This window comes from Passer montanus, unplaced genomic scaffold (genome assembly GCF_014805655.1).
Source record: "Passer montanus isolate IOZ18808 unplaced genomic scaffold, ASM1480565v1 scaffold1, whole genome shotgun sequence".
Classification (NCBI taxonomy): Eukaryota; Metazoa; Chordata; class Aves; order Passeriformes; family Passeridae; genus Passer; species Passer montanus.
In genome coordinates this window covers 15,172,204-15,188,960 of record NW_024356504.1, presented here as the reverse complement: position 1 = coordinate 15,188,960, position 16,757 = coordinate 15,172,204, and the positions used below count along the sequence as shown (strand labels likewise).

The window sequence follows — 16,757 nt, the reverse complement described above, 5'->3', positions numbered from 1 at the left end:
CTGCTCATCTTGTTTGTTTGTCAGCTTGAACAAGGATCAGGAGAAATTCTTCAAGCTGTACAACTCAAGCTATCCTCTTGTTGCACAGTAACAATTTACACTGACGATACATTACACAAAGGAGGCGGAGAAGCGGAGGGTGCTGGAAGCAGCCACCTTTTTTTTCTCCTAGGCACAGCAAATGATTCCCAAGAAATTCTACAGCTCTGATTAAAATATCAGTTTCCAAGACGCACAAGCGCATACTGTGAAATTTCTATTACCTGGGACTTTTGTAAGAAATGCAGCTTTTGCCTGAGAAGTAAACAGCTCAAGTCCAGCTTGACTTCACCCGGCTGTTTGAGCCCTGGGAATAAGCACAGCCCTACATTTGCTTTGTAGTGATGGATTTCAGCTTGTGTTTTTATAAGGTAAGGAACAGAATTGCTTGCAATACCTTTGAAATAGTTCAAAATTAAAACAAAGCTACTTTCCATGGAAAGGATATTCACAATATGTGGTCTGTGTCACTAACATTATTTAGGGATTCTACATTTGGAAAAAAAAAAACCAAAACCAAAGAAAACCACAAACCAAAAAGAGAAATCAGCAGAAAAGCATCCTCTCTAAAACAAAACAAACAAACAAAAAAACCAAAACTACAAAAAAAAAAACAACCAAAGAAGAGTAAAACAAAAACTAATTGCTCCACTGTTGAAGAGTGAGTGAAGATGAATGTGATTTTCCTTAGGTAAACTCAGAATATCGGTGTTTTCTGATTCTCATTCTTGCAACAGCCCTGTTTTTTCACTGGCTGCAATTACATCTGTGCAAAAACATTTCTTCTTCAATATGTTATCACAGAGGCATTACCACCATCTCTGATTGGATCAGCCCCATCCTGCAGCACATCCCACCTGGGGCTGCATGGCATTGGCTCTGCTGGACAGGCAGGGAGCTTCCAGCAGCCTCTCACAGAAACCAACCCTGTAGCTGCCCCAGTACCAAAATGTGGCCATAGAAACCCAATACAATGTGGTATCAAATGCAGGACAGTTCACACTTTGTGAAGTGCCTTGGTTTTAAGTCTTTGTTTATCATATAGTGCCAATATGAGTACTCCAAATTCTTATAGATGGAATTAAAGCTCAAAACTTCACATTGGGGAGCCTGCTGAAAAGCTGGCACTTTCCTTCTTGTAAAAGTGGCTTCCTAGCAATGGTAAGAGTATTCCTACCTGTAAGCCACTAACTAAAGCACTGCCAAGGCAATATTAGAAAACCTGAAGCATAATAACACCCTGACCAGCCACGGGAGAGCTGCCAGTATCCCTCAGGTTGTTTAACTGATCACGTTCCCCCTGTGTGTCTTGTGACACTTGTGGGAATTGATCCTTAAAGATTTCATCCGTTATTTCTAACATATTTTCTAGCTTCCACTCTGTTTGGCTCAGGTTTGATATTTAATAACCTGAAAAACAAACACAGGTGGGCTGCCAGGCTGCCTCTCAACAGCTTCTGCTGACAAAGGGGAATCTGAAGACAGCAGGCTGGAGCTGACTTTGCAAAGCTTGGCTTTTTTCTAACTCTTTCCTCTTCTTTTTAATTTGAAAGACAGGCTTGAGCTTCCTCTGGGGAGTAAGGATTTTGGGACAGTCTCAGAACTGCGGGCAGCCCCAGCACTGGGCTCCTGCCTGTGAACAGGGGCTCTGTTTGGCTCAATGCTCTGTTTTTTCCCCAATGTGTTCATTGATCACTGTCTTTTTGATGATGACATTGCATCCACCTACAAGGAATTTTTCTCCCTTTTACTGTCCAACAAACCTTCAGTTTCTGCTCCCAGACAGCTCCCCAAAAGTTAGAGTCTACTCCAAAATTTGTTTATCCTTTTGCTTACATATATTTCAAATTTCACAGTGTATCACTGAAGCTGTTGCTACTCATTAATTCAAGTTCCAAGACTTTCTCCAAATTGTACTGATTTTTGATCTTGATTCATTTATTTACAAATATTATTTATTGGTATTTACTTTTGTTCCATATTTTTCCATGCTGAGTCAGAATTAATATTACCATCCCATCTGGTGATTTCCAGATGCATTTGGAACCCTACTTTTCCTGGTATAAATTAATGCCTCAAAGCAGTCTTAAAAATCAAACACTTCTAGGAGAGAAAAATGATCCTAGTAAAAAATGGTAAAGTGAATAAAGTGATATTTTTCCTGTTTTTTTTGTAGTTTTTTTTTTCCTAGAATTTCTCAGAAGTTGAAAGCATTGTTTCCCCCCTAAGATGGTGCTTCATGAAAACCAACAGAGTTATGTCCTGTTCAACCTTCTCAGCAGTCGTATTGTTTAGTCTCAAAACAAGAACAGGACCCAGATTGTGCTATAGACATATACAAGAAGGTCAAATAATTAATTTGGGAAACACTAGAAAAGACTTAACATTGAAGCACTTTAGTGAAGCTTGGGTAGTTTAAAAAAAAATTCTTTATTCATCTAGAGCCTGTGTTTGTTTTATTTCCAGGGAAAAGAGTGAAAGCAAATTTTAAGAGTCTTTACTCAGCTATATTAATCCCATCCATAAAGCCTGTTGACAACTAGTTTGTGAGTAATTAGAAGAATTGAATATAAATTCTCAGAGAGCTGAAAACACCATTGATCTCCTATTCTCTCCAAAGTGAACAGGAAGTGCCTTAGTGACAGCTGGGTTTTTCACTGATGCACATACAACACAGGAAATGGTTTTTGATTGTTAGTACCCTGCAGAGTGTCTGGCAACCAGGAGGAGATCCCTGCCTAAACTGTACTGTCCTCACTTAATCTGGGTACTCAACAAGAAACTGGAGAGGTCACATCACGTCAAGACACCTTCCCAGCGTGGTTGTAGTCAAAATTAAGAATGTCCCATTAAGAACCATCATTAATATACATAAAGAGGGAACACAAATAACTTCCCAAGCTAGGTCTTCACAACTACAGTAAGGTTAGAATTAGTCTACTTCAAATAGCTGCAAACAAGCATATATCAGGAAAAAAAGTGCCTGTAGTCAATTTTACCAACAGAATTAAGCAAAAATACCAGCAAGTCAAGTAGAAAATTGGCTAGAAATTGGAAATCAAGTTGTAATAGGCAATTGTTTGTGAAGGAGGCAAATAGGGTAGAAAGAAATGGAAAAAAAGAAATGGAAAAAAATAAATATCCTATCAGTATAGAGATGAAGGAATGAGAATTCCTTCAGGAAATTCAAGAAATCTAATAAATACTATTCACAGATTTGCCTAAACATTAGAATAAGAAGTGATATTGAGTTCTAAATGCTGTCCCAACAGCACTTTGACACAGAAGTCTAGCAAATAGAATTTAATACTGCTACATGGACTTTGCATAATGGAAGTTAAATATTAATTCTAAACGTAAAGAGCAAATAATGCAGACAACAGATATTAAAACGATTAATGAAACACAATAGATTGTTTCTCCCCAGATGCATTGTAAGAGCAAGTAAATGGGAGAGCAAGATGCTAGGCTAGAAATCCTAAGTTATATTACACAATAAATAAAATAACCTATACTTGCCATACTAAATTCAGTTTTGGCTCATTATTTATAGGAAAGTATTTAGGAGAAAACAAACAAACAAAAGGAGTATGCAGGGTATATATTATCCTAGTCACTGTCAAAAAAAAATTACCATGAAGTTGTGTTTCTTCAGTCTGTTTCAAAAGACACATGAGTAAGTGCTTTAATAGTCTTCAGTAAAAAATACATATGTTTATCAGCAGGTTCATTATTTCCCTCACAGGTACTTATTTATGAAGTTTCCCTTAGGTTGAAGTAAAGCATATTCATTCCCCATATTTCTAAAGTAAACACGTCTGTGATTATTATTGATGGGGAGAATTATGTGACAGCAATGCAGAGCAGGGATCATAAACAAACAGTGAGACTCACCAAGCTGTGCACAGACACAAATACAAGCAATGGTGCTGCTAACAGCTGGTAAACATACAAATTTGGTGTTCCTGTTGTGTTATGTGACATTAGGGTCAAGCATGTGAAAGGAAAATTGTACAGCTTATTTGGAATCGCCATACATTCCTATTAATGCATTGTTAAAAGGCTTCTAGCTAAGCCTAGAATACAATATTAATGTGGTGAGCCATTCTATTCATAATGGTGCATTGTCATTTTTAATAGCGACAGGACTAAATCCTAGAAAACATATTTTCATATTAACCTATTTTTTCCTCTCAATCTACTTGCTTATGAATGGGCTATTCCTATCTCCTTTTCCTTGTTTTAGAACTGATGGCTAGAAAGCTTCCTCCAGCAGAATATTACTTCATTAAGACTATTATTTTGGACTGAAAACCTGTGAATTTTAACAAAAAGGAAAAGAGCATTCCTTACTTCACTCCCACCCCGAACTTAATCTCCTTTGTAAAAGCTCCAATTTACACACTGAAAAGTATTTTTAAAAAAAGAGAGACCTGTGATACAGTTCTTATAATACAAATTTAAGCTCTTAGATAGGCAAAGATTTCAATTTCAAAAAGGGGTTTGCTTTTCTACTCAGTCCCTCTAACTTTAAAGAAGTTATTATTATGAATCTCTAACCATAAAACATTAACCTGGTACAGACACACATCTAGAAAAATAGGATGTTAGGCATTTTAATTTTCTGCTATCTGGTATATTTGCTTTCTTTTCCACCTTTCTTCACTATGACTGGGCGCTTCATTCTCCCTTCATGCTTTTTAAGGAGCAATGTTTCCACCTACTTAATAATTTGTGTGCTAACCAGCCTTTTCTGATGAAGATCTTGATTAAGTTTCCCTCAAATGATGATGATTTAGTTGATCTACTACAATGGTAATATTAATTTATAACATAATTTGCAAAGACAATAGACCTGTCTAGAAATAAGGTCCAACCATACAGAAAAAAAATTCTATAATATTCTAAAGCATTCTGGTCTGCCAAAAATAGCCACAGATAGGAACTGACAAGAAAACTGAAGTAACAGTTTTCTGAAAGACAGAAGAACTCTTCCATCAAAGATTTGCTGCTCTTTGGAGACAATACAAAAGTCTTAACGTTTCTCTCAAGAGGCGTTAAATCGGGAGCCGAGTTTAAGAAGGACAATTTAATTTCTGCATTCAGTACAGCTTTGCTTCTTTATAAATGAGTCGTTCCAAGTCCTGTGTCAGGGACACACCCTGGAAGATGAGCTAGGATGTTTGTTCCACTTTAAAAAGAATTAAAATAGCCTTGTGAAAAGAAGAGGAAAAAAATCTGCTGTCCAGTTCAAAATGAATGCCAGTACTTCTTTACAAGACTAGCATAATTGATGGTCCTGTACAGAACTCAGAACATGTGCTTTGTATTTCTGCTAATGAATGACTGAGCTAGTAATAGAAATTTTGATAGACAACAGTGAAAAAAAAAGTCTTATTCAACTGCAGATTGTATTTTTATCCAACACAATGTGGTTTTCATGACGCATTGCAACCCCAGGCACAGTATATCATCTGAACAACACGAATATGATTACAATTCAGAGTCAAAGAGTGACTCTAAGGACCACCCTTCAAATAGAAATGTATATTAAAAAATCAATTTCTTTGCATTAGTTGAACTTCTGGATTTTATCAATAGTTTGGGTTACAGCCACTGGGCCAGACTTGCAGCTGATATAAATCAACATAGTCAGTGGAGCTCCAGAGGACACTGGAGGACTATTTGTGTCAGTCACAGAGAGCTGAGAAAAGCCTCTAGTAAGGCTCCAGCTGGTAGACAGAGTTTCATTCCAAGGGACGAGGAAAGAGAATCAGGTGTAATAGAGCATGAAATTTGATCCAACACAGACTGCAGAAAGCCACTGACCACAGAGTTTGGACTAGATGACTGGGGGGGCAAACCTAATTAAGAAATTTGCTTATGAGAACTTACTTAACAGTCTAAAATTTAGGTGTTTACTTAAACTAAGCATCTGGAGATCCTTTGCTGTTAGAGACTAGTAGCAGACACACGATTCAGCTCACAAAGGGACTGATTCCTTTGCAAAGACTACAGGCAAAGTTATGCACTTATTTTGGTCAGATGTCTAATTTTAAAGGGATAAGCCCTGTGTGATTTTTTTTGCAAGTAACAGACTTGATTACCTTTCACCACCCCTTATATATAATCCATTACAAACAATTACAAAAAACCCCACATACTTGAAGGACAAATTTTTTACTGTACATTAAGAAAATTTGGGTATGGACAGAAATATGAAAGCCTCATAGTTTGTATATGATTAAGAATTGAAAAAATTGAAAGACACTGTATATTGAAATAGTCACAAATATGTCAAAAATGCAGCAAGAATTTAAATCATTTGTAGAAATGCTCAGCATAGATAGGGCAACATTTCTATACCAAAAAAAATGACACAGTAAAAATGCTAACAGCTAGAAAACTGAGCTGCTGCTACCTGATCCTATTTCTGTAGCTTAAACCAATTAAATATTTTGGGCATGAGACTGTAAAACAAATTTATCCGAGGTATAATTAAATAGGTGATCAGGTCACAGAGTAAGCTCCTGCACAATCAAGATTCTGCACTCAAAAAAGGAGCAAGTCTCCCATGCAATCTTTTGCAAACTCATTCTGATCTCTGTAAACATCTCCTTTATCCACAACTTTTCTCTACACGAATAATAATCACCCTTTGTTTTTGTAGGCAGGTACATTGCAATGATTTTCTGTCTATCAAAGGTGCAGCAGGTCACAGTTTCTGCTTAGATTCTTTTATTACTCAGGGTGGGTAGCAACTTAATCAAGAAAGGACACCAGTGACAAAGTTTCTGTTCTGATATTAGCACAGCTGTACGTCTGTGTTTAGGAGACACTCTGGAAAGCAAGAAGAGAAAACCCTGTCTGCATATTAGCAAACAAAATTCAGTTTACCTGCATACCCTATGCAGGGCAAGTGAGAAGCCATAAATAAGTGTGCCTAAATGAACAAGCCATGTCAGATGCAAACAAATGCTCACCAATATGTTATTAACTCCTTCCCCACAGTCTTCCTGAATACAAAGATTTCATTGCAAGTGCAACTTTATGAAATCTTGTATTCATAGAAAAGCTTGATTTAATAACTGTGGTCCATGCCCTCAAAGGCTTCACTTACCCATATGAATTCTCCATCACTCATGTCAAGGTGAATTATGACCAAATGACAATTTTCCTATACATTTCCAACACTTTAGGCTCATGGGTTTTTAGATCCCACATGAATCAACCAGGCATAAAAATTAATCCTGCATTCAGAGACTGGCAAATGTACCCATTTGTTTAAAATTTACTCATATGGATAGATTTATTTTTGCACAGCTCTCCTACAGGACAGGATTAATCCAACTCTTCCCTGGAAAACTTCATTACACTCTAACATCACAAAGCACCCATTAAAACTGAGACAATGCTGAGCTGATGGGTTTGGCTCTTTCTGTATGCTGAGTAGATAAGGGATTATCTCAGAAATCTTCTTAAATCTAAAAATATCTCAAAAACTTTTTACAATTAAAAAAAAGTCTAACACACTCCTAAAGAGACAGTAAATAAATAACTATGTTTGCAAAGCAGTTAAGTGTCCAACAAATTCCTGTGCATAGTACCAGAAATACCTGTATTGTGTTGATATCTTAATTCAAGAGAGGATGTAAACAGCTCATAAGCCTATTTTAAATCTTCAAAGTAAAGCAAGTTTTCTTGACAGTGTTATCCATTCAACTTCTCTTTAATCTACCACATTCCAGCAACAAAAAACTAAGAAAAAAGACCAACCTGTCCCTGTAAGGGAGGAAGAGAAAAAACATATTTATGTAGTCTACTTTTTTATCTTTCACCAGACAGCAAGGGCTGACGACGCCCTAAAGGTCAATTTCTCTCTCTTCCAAAGGAGAATCAGACATTAGAGTATCCCATCTGGAGAATATCTTGTTCCCTTGCATTAGATGGCTGAATTCATTGCATGTTCCTCAAGAGAGCTTTACTTCAGATTTATGTATCTAATGGTGAATGCTCATAGAGACTATGTGAAAATCATGCAGAAAATATCTCCTAGTAGAGTCCTTCAAGAAGCAGAAACTATTGCTACTGAAAGACACTCTTTATGTCTCTTCAATCACCAAAAATGCATAAAGTGAATTAGAAACACAAAGCTCCTACAAACTTTTCTTTAGGGACAGAAATGGTCTAAATTGATCATCTCTGAGAAGACTGACCAGAATCTGACAGAGGGTGCAGATTTTAGGACCAAAGGCTTCCTGAACAACTGCATTCTTATATCTTCCTTAACTCAATATACTATCTGCAGCAGAAGTTGATCACTTTTACACACACTGAAGTCTAAATTTAAGATCATCAAAATAAAAAAAAAAATCTTTTAGATGTGTGGCAGTTATGTTTAATAGCCCAGGATTTATTATTTATTTTAATAAAAACACCTAATGTTGTTTTTGGCCTTGAACTTTAAAGAAAAAGATAGTTTCTGTTAAAGGTAAACAAAATGCACACTGGTGGATCACCTTTTTATTTCTTTGGCAAGATTAAAATTTTACCTTAGTTCTAGGGGCTCAGGTACCTAAAATCACAAATCTCAATGCATCTTAAAGACTAATCTAATCCACATTTTTCATGCTGATCTTAAAACAATATTTTTAAATTAAAATTTATTTTAATAGTGAAATCAAGTTCTGGCATTCTCTAATTACATGGGCATCATATAGTCTCATCATTAGACTTTTTGCATCCATTAAACTGTTTTGCCACCAAAATAACTCCATTGCCTTAAGAGGTGTTAATCTACCTAAACTACACCCTGCTGAATATTTAGTAGAACTCATCTGAGACATAAGAATCAGAGGTCTTCATTTCAAGATGTTCAAACCCTAGGATACAGCTTTTAACCTTTTCTTATTTACCCTGTTCTATGTGTTGATGGTAGTTCATCAAAACTGTGCCGTGAGTAGACCACGCAGATCAAGACTTTGGTGAAGCTGAGTCCATGGGAGCAAATCCTTGCATTTCAAAGTGAGTCTGCACTAAAATAGCTGGAATGTCTGGGTGCCTATGCAGAACTCAAGCACAAGGGGTTTAGCAGCTGTGTCTGCCTCAGGCACAGCTGACTTTATTGGCTGGCATACTGCAGCAATAATTTTGGATTCCCTCTTCCTGTGTCAACTCCTAGCAGCTTTTAAAGCCCTGAAGATTATGACTCCAGGACCCCCGTGTAAGCTCTAAACTGTTCTAAATTTTAAAGGGAGCTAATTTGCAGAGACAGTCTATCCTTCAATAATTAAATGGCGTTTCACTCCTTACTGCACAGACTGAAATTGAATGTGATGATCTAACAAGATAAAGGGCATCACCTGAGTTTTTACCTGTGTGTATTTATATAACCAAACCTAGGCATCCTCATTAAATAGTCTTGCAAGTGTTATTATTGAAAAACTGCCTTGCAAACAGTACAGACAGATTTCAGCTACTTCCTCTCCTAGTGAAATTTCTGGGTTTCATGGATTGTATAAAGTCACCGTAAATGATGAATTCCTACCATGCCTGCTGGGCATGGTGAGAAAACAGCAAAGTGATAAGCAACTGTAGCTATGCAAATCTTGCCTGGTTTATCTTTTGCTAAGGTGAACAACAATGCAGCTGCACCAGGGTTTATAGTAAGAAGTATAAAAAGGGAAATGCCTGTGGTAAGCAACCATGATGAAAGGAGAAAAAAAAGGAAAAAAGCTTCATAACCTTATATGTTATGTGCATAAAAGCATTTTAAAGACATTTCATCTCTCTTCCAAAAAGAGCCCGTGCAATCGTAATCTAAAGTTTTCAAACTAAGTTCTAAGAAACTGCAATATCTGGCTTCTCCACAGCTTTCTCCAATTCTAAACTGATATTTAAAAGCCCATTTCTGACCTTTGTTATTTCCACTTGCTCCTGTTACACCACCCATTGATAGCCATAAGCTATGAGGGATAAAATTTCAGGTCAGGTGAGCTATTGTAAAAAGTCTATTGGTTTAAGTAAAATTTAATTTGTGAAATAAACTTGGTATAATCTCTAGATTTCACTGCTAGTTTCACTTTCATAGTGTGAAAGAAATCATGTTCTTTAAAGGTGTGCATTCCCACAGGCTGATTCCAGACAGAGCCTCACCTTATATCCTCGCTCACTTAAATGCCACTCCAAGAGGAACCACTGACTCCTGATCTCTTCAATGGATACCCCGACAGGTTTTCATGGTTGACCAGTTTCTCAGGAAAGACAATCCCCTTACAATCACCTTCTCACATGCTTTGAGCATGTTGTCTTCCTTTACCAAGAAATTTGAGGTGAGCTGTTTCAGTTCCACCACCCAGCCCTTTCAGAAGTATCTTTTAGAGCTTCCAGGTATTCGGCAAACTCCAGGCCTAACACCCTTTCACATGTATCAGATCAGATAAGGAGCACAAGGAGGCACAGGCTTCAGCTATCAATGAGAGAAACCCCTGTGTATTAACAGTCTAAGCAACAGACTCACTTTGAAACCCTTCATGAGGCTTACCACAAGTTTCAAAGCAGGAAAGACTTATGCCTTCATCCAGTATCCCTACAAGTGTTTGGATAGGCAGTGGGATATTGCATTATCCTCACTGGTAAACAGCAAACAAACTCCTTGATTTGGCATCATAGGACAAATAAGAATGTCTCTCTCCAAATGTCGTGATACTACTTTGCCCTTAGTCCCCTCAACCATTCAGCAGCTCCAGGCTCATGCACTCGGTAAATCTCATTTCAGAGCAAAAGCACTTATGGCATCTTGAAGCCGCTGCCACCAACTGAGAGAACTAAAATAATTTATTGAGAAGAATGCAGCAACACCCCCAGCACACAGCAGCAAGACCTCACTTCCTTACCTAAGCACAGTCTCCTCCCTGCTGCCCTCCCTATTCCCTTAGTTCAGGGACTTGCAGGGAGAGAAAGCTGCAGCCTCAAAATGGTGTTTTGTTTCCCATCACCAACAGCAGCAAAATCTGAACACTAGATGGTATAAATCAGTGGTATTGTCATGGCTTGGAAACTGCCCTGAATTGCAGCAGCAGAGGATCTAGAAACACACACACACCATATTTTCAACTCTTCAATCTAGCAAAGAAAGAAAATTTCATTTTCACAGCACACCTGAGAACAAGATCTAAGTAAGCAATCTGCTTAAATTAAAGCTACACACCGCATGCAATATTGTTTACCGATTCAAAGATTAACAAAGTTACACTAAATTTGATCTCTGCAGATAGCAAAGCACATTAAAGGGAGTTCTTTTATTCCACTGGTATTCTCTAAGGTACTTTTGTGCCTATAAATCAGGTTTGGATTCACACAGAACATTTAGCAGACTTATGCATGATGCACTGAAACAGAAGTAAGATATAATTAAGCACTGACATGACAGCTAACAAATGTGTTTCTGAGCAGTTTCCACATGCCTCATGTGGCATTATGAGGCACCTAAGCCAAAAGCTCAGGGTACATTAACTACCAGAGAGGGGCCATAATTCTCTCCAACTATACAACCTGCCACATTGCCTTGCTATTTTGAAATACAATTTGCAAATTAAAAGAAAGAAATAGAAAAGAAAAAAAAAATAAAGGAAAGACAATCAAACCCGTGTAGTGCGAATAAAAGCATGAAAATCACAGTAGCCTTAGGAAAGTTTCCCAAATTCCATAGCTATCCAAGAATAAACCATACAGTAAACAACAAGGATAGATAATGGAGTCCGAGATCCAGCATTAGTTTCCTTTCCTTTCTCCTCCTTTCAGCCAAAATGCTGAGTGCAAATGCTAAACTGCAGGTAGCAGAGGGCTGCAACATAACTTATGATGGAGTTATAAAAAAAAATCTCAAATAATAATAAGCAGTACAGCACTCTGTGTTTTATTTGGAAGGAGTTCTTCCACTAAGTTTGCTCATGTGCTGAGGCAGATGAATGCTTCTCAGCCTGAATCACAGTCGTGCTGAGAAAAATGCGCAGCGATGCCATAGCTCTGGAATATTTCATTTCCTGGCAGTGTATGACAGTAGCACTAGTCACTTAAATTCACCACCACCAGCTACTTAAATTCAACAGCAACTGTTAATGATTTAGCATCTACTGGCAGTTTGTCCCCCCTAGCCAGTAAGCAGAGCTGCAAAGGTCTACAGGCACCATCATGCTGATTAGCAGTGATTAACAGTGATTAGCCTGTTTGATCCAGGATTTACACACAGCACAGGCTGTGCTGGAAATCAATCTCCATATCTGGGATTTAGATCTGAGCTGCTGGGGAGGATGTCCCTGCCTTGCTGGTTGCAAAAGCAGGCAGCAGGCCAGCAGCGAGAGCAGGCAGAAAAACCTCCTCAGTGCCAGCACAGAGCTGGCCAACTCCTCCTCAGTGAGCCGAGCCAGCAAGGACACCCCAGTGTGCCCCAGAGAGGACCTGAACAGAGCAGTGTAAGTCAGCAAAGCAAGTCCTGTTTAGGGCCTTTCCAGAGCCTGCTCTCTGCAGAATGAGTCCTCACACTGTGGATCAGCTGCCACACTTGGTACACCAAGCACAGTGCACACACATCTCAGCTATGAGCAATTACAGCCACCAGGCAGGTTAACCCCTTAATCTCTCTGGATGCCCCCTGAAATCAGTGGAGACAGCTCACCTGCTGCATTCCTTCCACAGAAATCAGCCCTGTGAATTCCACGCACAAAGTCTGCTGTCTCAAACATTCCCAGCTCCCAAACCTCTCTGCTTGCCAGTCCTTCAATAGTGCTTCAAGAAACCTTGAGCTCTTTCATGTAAGGGCATGAATGGAGAAAGAGCTCTGACTTAGAAATTGAGTCAAGTCTAGATGGCTGCTGAGGAGCAAGACTGACATTTTCCTTGCTAGCTCCCAAAAGCAAAAAAAAAAAAATTATATATGGTGGGTTGAAAGTATAAATAAATCAGAAGTGGTTTTACTTTTGTTAAACTGACCTCAAAAAACTGGCACCACTACCTCCATTGGGAACAGGCAATTATTTTCAAATAGCAACGTTTTTATCTAAAGTTATTGGGGCATGAATGGAGAAAGAGCTCTGACTTACAAATTGAATCAAGGCAATTCTTTTCAAATAACATTTTTATCTAAAGTTATCCTTTTAATGCTTTTTTGAGAATTATCTCAGAACACTGTTTATTTTTCATTTGCAAGTTTATGCTCCATTATTGAGTAAGAAACATTTTAAGGGTTAGGGGGTTTTAAAATATATTGGTTTTAACCTTAATTTACATCACATCCTAGAATTTGGATAATTTGCTCTTAAATTGCGAATTAACTGAGAAAACAGCCATTTGCACAGTTCTGTTCCACAACAATCTCATTTTTATCTAAAGTTATCCTTTTAATGCTTTTTTGAGAATTATCTCAGAACACTCAAGTTTATTTTTCATTTGCAGGTTTATGCTCCATTATTGAGTAAGAAACATTTAAGGGTTAGGGGGTTTTAAAATATACTTATATTGTTTTTACCCTTAACTTACATCACACCCTAGAATTTGTATAATTTGCTCTTAAATTGCGAATTATTCCACAACAACCCAAGAGGGAAGCAAGGTGGCTCCATTATCCCAGCATTTGAATGCTCCTGGGACAGAGAATAGTCTGAATTTAAAAAGCAGGGATTCTTTGGTATGTAAACCCAGAGATGAGTTTACCCCTCTAGCTTTTCTCTCCTGGGAAGCACTCATTCCTCTTCAGTTTTATTCAGTGATTGATTCCATTAGAAAAACAAACAAAACCCACAAAATAAAACATCTAAACCCAAAAACATACAAACAACCCTGCCCCTCAAAAACCTCAGCGCTCCTAAACACAAACCCCAAACAGATAAAAAACCCCACACAAATGGTCAAATCATATCAAATTGGGCAACAAGTTCAAAAGTTATTAGGCAGAACTGAATGTGCATGCACACACATGAACTTCAACTTTATTTTCTTAATTAGACTTGCTATCCACAACAGTAATAAAAGAAAAAAAGCCTTAAGATCAGGCACTAGAATTTAGTGCTACAACACTACAACATTAGAGAAATTTTTCTTCAGTTCATGACTTCCATCTGACACACTATTTAGGAGCTTCCCCCCTACTTTGCCCATATTAGTTTTGTTTCGTTTTACACAAGTTTGGGGAGATAGAATCAAGTAGGAGGGAATACATTGAAAGAATTAGGGAGGACAAAAATAGAAATATCTTTTAATTAGCATAAGTTTTGACTAGATCATTGGCTCCAAAACCCAGATTCTGAAGTACCTGGCCACACCAAGCATAGCAGAAACTCAGCTCTTCTGCAACAGGGCTTGTTACAGAAAGAGATTCAGAATTCAGCGTCAGTATCCTTTTTCAGATTAGCAAAATTGCTGCTAAAAAGCAGTAGGGCGCTATTTCCCTCAGATATTAGTATAAATATATATGTACACACTGAGGGAGCTAATATACACCTGTATGTAAAGGGTTGAGATGCAGGAGGAAGCAACCTGACTGTATGAAAAAGCACCCAGCAATACATCACCACAAACCTGGTGAAAGAGAATGGCACAACACAGAAAGCACACAAATGAAAGACCTCATTGCCCTGTTTTTCTAGGATTAGCCTTTTAGTACAGGGTCAAGGAGCATGTCTGCACAAATGTGTAATTACTCTCCAGGGACCAGGAGTCCAGGCATGTTCACTCATGCTCTTTCTGCTGCAGTTGAGAAAAATAAAGCAATCTGCTGGATTGTCTTAATAAAAAAAGGAAAATAAATTAAAAAGCACAGACCATTTTAACTAAGCCCATCATTTATATCACTAGGTGTAGGAGATGTGACCAGCCAACTAGAAATAATCCAGCAGGTTGGAAGCAAGCAGCAAAATGGTCAGCCCATTTCTTTTGCTGCCTGCTACATAATAACGGGGGGAAGAAGTAAAAAAGGGGGGAAAAAAGCACACATCTAGTTCTGAGTTTCATTCATACCCCAGTATTCCACTGAAGCTACAATGGCTCATTCATTTTGCCCTGGAATTAAAGCAAAGATGATCCTTGCCATTAGGGGTGTGGGGTGGTCGCAGCAAAACAAAGAACAATAAAACCAAAAGAGACTGAAATTTCAAAACTTTTTCCCCCTCATGCATGTCATACTTTGTTCTGACTCCCAGTCCTGGCACCAGGCTTGCTGAATTCCCACCACACAGATTGTCACATCAGGTTGGATCACCAAAGCAGCTGGTCAGTCCCATATGTCCAGGCCATGCTTTTTTCCTGATGCTCTGAAGCCCCTCACTAGTCATTAACACTCACCTTGTCATCCCAAGAATTCCTCAGCTGTAGTCAGGATCCAAAAACAGCCTACACTGTAATAGAGGCCACATTTCAAAAGTACAAAAAACCCTTTCTCTACTGCGTATCTTCCAAATTGGTGTTCTCCCATGGTGCTTTGTATGTTTCTACACCAGGTGGAGGCACTTTCTCTTTGACAAAAAAGCAATTACTGATTTTCTTAGCTTCCTGCTGATTCTTGTTTACTAATAACAACCATTCGTCTGCCTCTAGTTACCAATTATCACCTCCAATCTAAAAGAGAAAAAAAACATTTACCAGGTCTGTTGTGATTTTGGTCAGGGCTTTTAAAAAATTTCTTAGGGTCAAAAAGAGTCACATGAAGCCTATTGTACATGGAGTTAAAATTAACTGCTATTCACTGTGATTCTGGGAATCTGAACAGTTTGATTAGGGAACCACATTTCTTGAAAGGTAGTAGGAAACAACATTTTCTACCTATTTTTCATTTGTGTCTCCTTTCTGATGAAAGTAGAAAACAAAATGACATTTTATAGCACCATGCTGTTTTCAACAGTTTTATATTAAAAAAAGATACCATTGAAAGACTTAATTTAATTTTGTTGAAATTATACATGTTGAAAAAATAATTTACGCATCTTAACCCACAATTAGTGTCTTCCACTTGTACTTTTTAAGGCTGAAAGTGTTTAAAATAAAAACATTTTATTTGACATAAAGATAAATCCTTTTTTAAATTAGATTTTAGAAATGCCACAAGTAAAAATAATGAACAAATAAACCACACAAATATCTTGAGCTGAAACTTCACTGAAATCAATAATACTTGACATAAATCGATTTGGCACCAGTACATTTAATATATTTCTCATAATTGATATGATTCAGAGTATTCTTAAGCACAAACATAAACACCTATATAAATATATAGAACTACTATCTGTCTCTCAAAAATGCTATTTTAGAGGGGAAAGAGTAAAACTTTAGAGAAATGGCTCCTGGTTCTATATCGGCCATTCGAATGCCACAAGCTTTTAATATTCCCTCTCCAGTTACTGAGACTCCATATAGCCAGCCTGAAAACAGGTGAAACAAACCCCAAACATGAAACAATCACCATGTAACATTTCTAAAGCTCAACAAAAAAATGGTAAGTTGATGTATTTCCTCCCAGAGTCCAAACAGAGGACATCTGTGACATTTTGTAGTTGGGGAAACAGATCCAGAGGTGTAAAAACTCATAGAACTCAATGAGGAAAGTAAATATGCAATTCAGGCTTTATTTTTCTATTTTCCTCTTCTTTTACCATGAGAAAACTTTCCCCTTTTGAGGTCCGTGTTAGATGTGTCAGCATACTCACAGAAATATCAGTCAACTCTTT

At 37.7% G+C, this 16,757-nt stretch overlaps 1 long non-coding RNA gene across 1 annotated transcript in view; it reads right to left on the bottom strand.

Annotated features, from left to right (window-relative positions):
• LOC120508688 overlaps positions 1-15,470 on the bottom strand; it is a 30,861-nt gene extending 15,391 nt beyond the window's left edge. Inside the window, exon 1 of the long non-coding RNA XR_005629049.1 lies at positions 15,376-15,470. This is a non-coding gene — a long non-coding RNA (uncharacterized LOC120508688). The remainder of the gene's footprint in view (positions 1-15,375) is intronic.
• Positions 15,471-16,757: the final 1,287 nt, after the last annotated feature.